General features: G+C 41.1%; 1 protein-coding gene across 3 annotated transcripts in view; it reads left to right on the top strand.

The window, feature by feature from the left end:
• The first annotated feature begins 538 nt into the window (after positions 1–538).
• Positions 539–9685, top strand: part of LOC112257368 (zinc finger protein 462) — a 69253-nt gene continuing 60106 nt past the window's right edge. For 2 of the 3 annotated variants that reach the window (XM_024430881.2, XM_024430879.2), the window contains exon 1: positions 540–878. The gene's annotated coding sequence lies outside the window, so the exon portion shown is untranslated. Of the gene's footprint in view, positions 879–9685 lie in introns of all 3 variants that reach the window. The other variant, XM_024430880.2, reaches the window with a different exon arrangement.

Here is a 9685-nt window from a genome sequence, read left to right as displayed (position 1 = left end):
GATCATCATGGACTTTATTAGTCATATTTAAGCTACTGTGATTTTTTAAAATGTGTCCTGAATCTATTTATAACACATACACATGCACTTTATTACACAGGCAGTGGTGGTGGGGAAGCCAATATGCTATTCTATTCTATTCTATTCTATACTACATTGTTCTATTATAGTCTCTTCAATTCTCTTATTTTCTGTCTGCTTGTCTGTCTGCCTAATCTAGTCTGTCTGTCTGTCTAATCTAGTATGTCTGTCTGTCTAATCTAGTCTGTCTGTCTGTCTGTCTGTCTGTCTGTCTGCCTGCCTGCCTGCCTGTCTGTCAGGTTGGATGTGGGATACAGTATCCAGCATCATTACCCAGTTTCAGTCTGTGAACTGTTGATAACCCTCATGACGTGTGCATGTGGATATAACTTCTATATTCATGCACTAGATTCCCTCTTTAGATGTTAACGACGCCCATTCATGGCTGCCTGAGACTGGGGTTTAATTTGACTCGGTGAAGGATGAGTTGCTCAGAGGATACACGCGTTGTGACGAGTTGCTCAGAGGATACACACGTTGTGATGAGTTGCTCAGAGGATACACACGTTGACCATCATCCTGCTGCTGCTCCTTTCCTGTCGTCTCATCGCAAACTCTTGTGCACCCTCTGGTGCTTGCTAGTCTCCAAAACTTCTTTGTGTTGCCTGCTTTGCAGATTGTCTTCCTTGTCTCTGTGGTTGCTCATTATTCAGAGACAGGCGGATCTCAGGTCATCTGCAGCTGCAGCAAAGGAGAAGCAGGAAACATGGCGTTCATCCATTAGACCGGGCGAACGCATGAAATACAGGACAACTTTTATGTAGAAGATCGCTTCTCCACCAGAAGAAGACGTAACTGTGAGTGTATAATAAAATGTGCCAGTTTGTTCAAGATCACTGCTCGTTTGGGTTCATGGTTCACGAGTACGTCGTTGTTTGATAGATGGAATAATTTGGAGACAGAGAGAGCGCCTCGTGAATGACCTGGAAAGAGCTTATCTCCTTTCTTAGTTAGTGTAGCACCAGACGTGGTGACTTGCTTGAGCCAGCCTGGGCGAGCGTGAATTAACGAGTGGACAAACGAATGCTCGAACTGGCTGGCGCTGGAAACCATGGTAGTCAAAGTCAACTAGCTTCTTCTACCAATATTCTACCAACCTTCCATTCGTGTAGCTATCTAGCTATCTATCGTTCGTGTTCTTGTCAAACTGGATAAGGAGGAAATAAGAAAGCCGAGGCTGTGAGCTGCGCTAGGTCTGAAGAGTCAGGAGATTTAGCTGTCGGTCCCCCGGCTGTGTTGTGCGATTGCTCCAAGGAGAAGCCATTGCACGGACTGCTCTACCTCCTCTCCCACTCCCAGCCAGAGCAGAAAGAGAGAGCCCAGCCTCCATTAGCGACAGTCTGGCTGGCATAGCCGCTGGTACACGTCCAGACACTCCATGTCCACTATGTTATGTTGCCGATGGTTTATTCCTCCAATTACAATCTAATCTGATGTGGATTTAATATGGTTCTCCATATGATTGGAACTATCTAGCTACGAGTTTCTTGGATGAAATATCCGTATGATCAGTTTGACTTCTTTTTTAAACGTATTCTGAGTCCGATGTGGCGCTGTAAGCAGAACTGTTTTGGATGTTATGCTGTCAGCCAAGGCTCTGAAGTCAGGTATGTCATTGGGGCTTCACCATAAAATGGAGGAAGGCAGATGAGTCTCAGAGGAGAGCCTGGAGTCAGACAGGAGCCTTCACGGAAGAACAAAGGTTGACTTTCTTCTCCTGTACAGCAGCCAATTCTGGGTTGTTACAGGGTTAATGTAGCTATAGTTTGGAGGTCTTTATGGATACCTCCACGTATTGTTAGTTTTATTTATAGTGATTTATGAGAACAAGTCAAGGTGAAGATTATATTCTATTTTGGATTAATTTGATTAATTTCCTTTCCACCTGTTCTATTATTGTCATTGAGTTTAGGGGTGAATGTAGAGTATGTTAGGAGTGTTATTATGGGTCCCAGTGGTAGGTCTAGTCTGTGATGGTTTGGAGCTGTCAATGTGCTGGTGAGAGAAGGACAGTCGCAGACACACATGGATGAGATGGGAATTTTAATGCTTAATAATGTACTGGTTGTAGCTGCAGGTTGTTCATGCTCTACAAAGTGGTGGTCCCCAAACAGTACACACACACACACAGAGGAGTGCAGTCTTACAAAGTTCTTGAGAGTAAAGTAGATAACTTTCAAAAGCAGTTTGCTACACTTCAACCGTCTCACCATGCAGGCTTTGCCATATGGCTATTCGTCAATTTAGGCTACAGTAAATTAGATAGACAGAGCTATCCAAAAAGTGAAATGAACAATTTACATGTTTTATTTCACATTGTTTTGAGATTTAGAGTTTGAATAGTTGTTTGTTATTTATGTACTTATGTTCTCAGCATGTACAATACATCTAGTTCTCCTCAACCTCAGTTTAACTGGTGTGTACCGTATGGCTGAAGGAATGGCCTTCCTTGTCATTCACTCAGTCAAGAGAAGGCAATGTGTGCCTGACTCTCCTGCAGACTCACTCACTCTGGCCACAGGGAAATCTTGCTGACAAGGAGACTGAACTATACACTCTGCGACAACTGTGGGCTAGGAGGCAATCAAAATGGTGGCGCTAGTCTCAGTCTCACATGTCAAGGGAAACAGGTTCTCAAGGAGGAGCTAGCTGGGATGTTTGGACTGAAAATATGTAGGCTAGATGGCTTCAGAGCAGGGCAGATTTTGGTATTTGCTGGGAAGTTATGTTCTTGCGAGACTTCATGCTGTAGTCTTGATCTTTTTTACAGATCAGTCATTCCTGTACAACGCAAATAGCTTCCACCTTGAAGAAGGATACTTACAACCCAAGTTAGCTGCATTATAGCCTACATATTATGCTATGATCACAATTGATCACTGATAGAACATCTCTGTGAACCTCATGTCTAGGCTATTTTTAGTCTCAACCAGTCTGGATGAAGTTAGCAGATTTCCAGCATTACACAGTAGCCCAATTCTGATGGATTGTCCAAGACCTCCAGAAGTTGTGTGTTGACACTCTGGGGTTTAAAGTGCATTTGCTTATCAAAGTAGTTTTGTTTTTCTTCAGCATTAATGCACAAATATTTAGTCTACTTCCTCATTGCACTGACTGACAATGCATTAGGCTATTACCGTGTTTATGTTTAAATATTTGTGCCCTGCTGTAGGAAGGATTAAGACACCAAAAACACCCCAGTCTTTCCAAATTAAACAAGGCGACTTTTACTCCTATACAAATATTGATATTAACCTAGATCACCTATACTCCACACACAGAGATGATTACAAGGCTCTCCCTCGACCTCCATTTGCCAAATCTGACCATAACTCTATCCTCCTGATTCCTGCATACAAGCAAATTGGCAAACAGGAAGTACCAGAGACGCGCTTAATACGGAAGTGGTCCAATGAAGCAGATGTTAAACTACAGGACTGTTTCACTAGTACAGACTCCAATATGTTCAGGGATGCATCCAAAGACATTGAAGGGTTTACCACATCAGTCACTGGCTTCATTAATAAGTGCATCGACGACGTCGTCCCCACAGTGACCGTACGTATCTCCACCAGAAGCCATGGATTACAGGCAACATTTGAACTGAGCTAAAGGCTAGAGCTGCCACTTTCAAGGAGCGGGACACTAATCCGGACGCTTGTAAGAAATCCCGTTATGCCCTCCGACGAACCATCAAACAGGCTAAGCGTCAATACAGGACTAAAATCGAATCCTACTACACCGGCTCTGACGCCGATGTGGCAGGGATTGCAAACTATCACGGATTACAAAGCCACAAAGCCGCAAACTGCCAAGTGACGCGAGCCTACCAGACAAGCTAAATGCTTTCTATGTTTGCTTCGAGGCTAGCAACACTGAACCATGCACAAGAGCACCAGTTGTTCATGACGACTGTGTGATCACGCTCTCTGTAGCCAATGTGACTAACACCTTTTAACTTCTTATGGGCAGGTGGGACGGTAGCGTCCCACCTGGCCAACATCCGGGGAAATTGCAGAGCGCGAAATTCAAAAATACCAAATTAAAATATTTAACATTCTTGAAAATATAAGTGTTATACATCAAAATAAAGCTTAACTTCTTGTTAATCCAGCCGCTGTCAAGATTTCAAAAAGGCTTTACAGCGAAAGCAAATCATGCGGTTATCTGAGGACAGCGCCCCACATACATACACATGAAAATCATATTTCAACCAGGCAGGTGCGCCACAAAAGTCAGAAATAGCAATATAATCAATGCCTTACCTTTTGAAGATATTCTTCTGTTGGCACTCCAAAATGTACCAGAAACATCACAAATGGTCCTTTTGTTCGATAATGTCCTTCTTAATGTCCCAAAAATGTCAATTTATTTGGCGCGTTTGATTCAGAAATACACCAGTTTCAACTTGCCCAACATGCCTACAAAGTATCTAATAAGTTACCTGTAAACTTGGTCCAAACACTTCAAACAACGTTCCTAATCCAACCTCCGGTACCCTAAAATGTAAATAATCTATCAAATTTAAGACGGAATGAACTGTTTCTAATACTGGATAAAAACAACGTGAAGCGCGCTCCAGTTTACGTGCACCAAAACAGTCCACCTGGAATGACACTTACAATAAATAGGACTACATCTTCATTTCTCAAAAGAAAAACATCGAACAATTTCTAAAGACTGTTGACATCTAGTGGAAGCCATAGGAACTGCAACCAGGTTCCTAATAATAAGGGTATCCCATAGAAAACAATTGGAAAATCCTATGACCTCAATTTTTTATGCCTTGGCTCTATGCACTGGCTCTATGCACTGGCTCTATGCACTGGCTCTATGCACTGGCTCTATGCACACTCACTGGACTCTACCGACACACTCACACATACTACACTGACACCCCAACACACACATACAAACACTACATACGCTAACACACACAAACATGAATATTGACACCACACACAGGCACTCCACACATACACACGCTTCACACTCTTCACATACTGTGCTGCTACTCTGTTTATTATCTATCCTGATTGCCGAGTCACTTTGACTCCTAACTACATGTACATATCATCTGAATTACTTCAACTACCTCGTACCCCTGCACACTGATTCGGTACCGCTACTCTATGTCTATAATCTCGTTATTGTTATTTTATTGTGTTACTATTTCCTTTCACAATTTTTTTGCACATTTTTCTTACTTTTGAACTCTGCATTTTTTGGGTAAGGGCTAATAAGTAAGCATTTCACATGCGCCGACTACAACTACACTTTGTTGTAGTCGACGAATGTGACAAATACAATTATACATAATTGAATGTTTTATCCCCATTCTGTTGTAAGGTATTTACTGTTGTGAACATTAGTCAAGTTCTTATAATCATAAGAGACACTTTTATAAACATTTCATAACAGGATTTTAGCGAGGTATTTCAGTCTTCTGAAGAAAAGGGGAAGAATTAGACAACAGAATGAATGTGACCTCTTAGTTCAGTGACGGTTTGGACATATAGGAAGAATGAAATGGAGCTCGGGCAGAGTGGCAGAGTGATGCACTCTAGTGTAGATACCTGGGGCCGTGGCAGGGACGAGAGAGAGAGGCACAAAAGCCAATTGAAATGGTCCAGTGAGTGCTTTCTTGACATGATGCATTGGCTCATAAGATGTAGGGCCTAGCCTACTGCAACGGTGAACACACTTTCTTTTAGAAGTTCATGCTATGGCCCTATTTCAGAATGGCTCCCTTTCCGTCAATATTGGATATTTTGAGTGGTTTTTGTTTGCCACCGCAAAACACAGCTGCCATCTTACCTGCTTTCTGATTAGCTTGCGTGTAAATCAAACCTAACCCACATTATAGTTCTTCTTGGCATTATTTTGTATTTAGGTACAAGAGCACAAGATCATGGTAGAATAAATGAAACTGCCAAAGGAAGTGATTTTCTTGTGGAAGTGACATTCTGGTTACTGTTGTCGTGGTTCACAAATGGCATCTGCTCTCTCTATCTGTATACCAACTTTGGAAGGGGTTATGAAATAACGTTACTTAACTGTTTTTTAATATTTTATAATATTGACTTTATATTACATAAGATGTTAGTGCCATGGGGTACATCCCTAGGAAGGTCAGCCTGTGTAAGGAGCATCCTTGTTTGATCTGTAGAAACATCATACACTATATACTGATGAGATTTCTTTTTACTGCTCAGTATGTGACAGGGTGTATTATATTATTATTATATATTATATTTATATTTTCTGAAGCGATGAGGAACACAAAGTGAAGAATTTGTTCTTAACTGACTTGCCTAGTTAAAGGTTAAAAACATGTTGTTTTTTAAACAGACACAGTGTCGATCATGAGACGTGAGGCATCATTGCACATGCATGCAGTCTCTGTGGACATCTAGGACTATTTTGAACTGAATTTAAGAAGCTCTATGTGCCTTGTATGTTGTTTTCAAGATATCTAGTAAACCATATTTAATCAGACTGATATAGGCTTAGCCAGTAGCCACCCATAGGTTAGCAAGTCAGATCAGTCTCATCCACAATCCTTCATAAGTTTCTCAAACGAGACACAGTAAACCAACTCTGTCAGCCGAGTCGAGCTGAGCTGCGGTGGAAAAATTCTGAATTCTTTGGAGACGGCAGTCTAGTGGCAGGGGACAAGGCCCTCTTTGAGAGGGAACAGGAGTGGTCTTGTAAAGGGGATCCACTGGCCTCAGCCTACAGAGCAATGAAGCTGTCCAAGGCTGATTAAATATTTAAGGAGTTGGGAAGGAGGTCTCGCTGGTAAGTTAATATTAATGGGTCTTGTGTTGCTCTTCAAGAGGGTGGTTTGGCTCACCTGAAGAGGGACCTTAAGATACTTCTATGCAAGTAGGAGAGACTAGCATACAGCGGAAACAGTTTCAAAACTGTTCCAAAATTTCACATCTAGAAAGTAATACTTCTGTTAGGCTTCCCCGTTTCCACCAGTGGGATCTGTATCTCTGTGCACTGTCTTGCTTCGTTCACTTCAAGACCTACCAGCTTGTAACCTCACCTTCACCCTGTAACTGGTATCTGCTATGTCAGGTAAAGGAAGACGACAGTAATGCTGAATGTTTTGGAAGACTTCCACAAAGAACGTCACCATGAGAAATTTTGCTCACACCTCATAAAGAGCAATAATGTTTTAAGATCAGTCATGCTCTCGTTTATCTTTAAATTGAGCAGAATATATTCAAAATATGAAGAGAAAAAGATTAGGGCACATTATTTACGGAGCTTTGACCTTCGATCTAACAATAGAGGACGCCCAGTATGATGATCGTCACTGAAGCAAGGTAGAAGAACCATGTTCTTATTAAATGGTTTGATTCTGGAGATGAAAGCACTGAACGTAGTGGACAAACCCCAATGTGTGGAAAGAGAGAGAACTGATGTAATCTTGTAGTAGGCTAATCCTGTTACAACCTATTCACAGCCTTTGTTTCACACCTATGTGGGTTTCTGTCATCAGTGACCAATAATAGTCATGCTTTCTGTAGGCCTGCAATGTGTGACCTCTCAGGGGAGAAATCCATGTGCCTCAAATCTATTTTGAATTGGACACATAGCATTGGCAGGTCGGCTCTGTTGGCCTAACTTTGGGAAATGGTGCCAAAGTCAAACAGAGATGGGTTATGGATTGCTTGGTTGTGTAGTGGAATGCTGAATGCATCATGGTTTGCTGAAGTTGGCCTTATTGTCTTTGTGGAAAAACACTTCCTGGTTATTCTCCAAGAATGTCCTTGGACATCCTTCTTCAGTTTTCTTTCTTTAACTCTATGTATTCATCCGTGACCCAGCACATTCCCTTTGGGAAATACAATCCAAGACGTTCTCAAAACATAGCCACAGCTTACGTTTTGCTTGAGTTTTGAGTTTGGGTTTGCTTGAGTTTTGCTTCAAACAGATGTTCTGGGCTTGTGGCTTTCCTATCCACTGGTCACTACATCTAAGAACCTAATTTATGTAAGATATCATTACAGTGTTTACTAGTAGTAAAGAACTCAATAATTTCTTAATGGGCACATAGTAAATGTGGTTCAACTTGTTTGTATTTATGCAAACCTTTTGGCTTTGTAATTGACCTTGAGAGAACTTTCGACAATCAGACCATTTTGATTGATTTTTGATTGAGATCTCTGGATTAGTCATTGTTCTGATTATTTCCACTGCCTTGTGAATGGCGAGCAGCAGTCAGCTGGGTAAGATAATGGAAATGTCAAATAGTGTGAGATGACTGTTTAATTATGTGGTGGTTTAACTGTTAGTGTGGGAGGCGGATATTATTATTGTTTCATATTGACTGTGCCTCTGATGATGAATGGTCGCTGAATCGATTGATGAATGATTGCTGAATGGTCGCTGAAAGATTGCTGAATGAATGCTGAATGATTGATGAATGAATGCTGAATGATTGATGAATAAATGCTGAATGAATTTGAATTATTATTTTTTTATTTCATCTTTATTTAACCAGGTAGGCTAGTTGAGAACAAGTTCTCATTTACAACTGCTGAATGATTGATGAATGAATGCTGAATGAGTGATGAATGAATGCTGAATGATTGATGAGTGATTGATTGATAAATACATGCTGAATGAATGCTGAATGATTGATTGATGAATAAATGCTGATTGATGAATGAATGCTGAATGAGTGATGAATGAATGCTGGATGATTGATGAGTGATTGATTGATAAATACATGCTGAATGAATGCTGAATGATTGATTGATGAATAAATGCTGAATACAGTGCCTTGCTAAATATGTAGTTACAGCTTCCACGGATCCCCTCATTTGAATCTTGAACTTTCTCCGCGACCTTTTGCCACATTTTTCAGGCTTCAAACATAAAGATATAAAACTGTATTTTTTTTTGTGAAGAATCAACAACAAGTGGGACACAATCATGAAGTGGAACGACATTTATTGGATATTTCAAACTTTTTTTTTGGGGTGTTAACAAATCAAAAACTGAAAAATTGGGCGTTTGCAAAATTATTCAGCCCCCTTAACAAGTTTTAAGTTAATACTTTGTAGCGCCACCTTTTGCTGCGATTACAGCTGTAAGTCGCTTGGGGTATGTCTCTATCAGTTTTGCACATCGAGAGACTGACATTTTTCCCATTCCTCCTTGCAAAACAGCTCGAGCTCAGTGAGGTTGGATGGAGAGCATTTGTGAACAGCAGTTTTCAGTTCTTTCCACAGATTCTCGATTGGATTCAGGTCTGGACTTTGACTTGGCCATTCTAACATCTGGATATGTTTATTTTTGAACCATTCCATTGTAGATTTTGCTTTATGTTTTGGATCATTGTCTTGTTGGAAGACAAATCTCCGTCCCAGTCTCAGGTCTTTTGCAGACTCCATCAGGTTTTCTTCCAGAATGGTCCTGTATTTGGCTCCATCCATCTTCCCATCAATTTTAACCATCTTCCCTGTCCCTGCTGAAGAAAAGCAGTCCCAAACCATGATGCTGCCACCACCATGTTTGACAGTGGGGATGGTGTGTTCAGGGTGATGAGCTGTGTTGCTTTTACGCCAAACATAACGTTTTGCAT

The sequence above is a fragment of the Oncorhynchus tshawytscha genome, linkage group LG09 (genome assembly GCF_018296145.1).
Source record: "Oncorhynchus tshawytscha isolate Ot180627B linkage group LG09, Otsh_v2.0, whole genome shotgun sequence".
NCBI lineage: Eukaryota > Metazoa > Chordata > Actinopteri > Salmoniformes > Salmonidae > Oncorhynchus > Oncorhynchus tshawytscha.
This window is presented reverse-complemented; position numbering and strand designations above follow the sequence as displayed.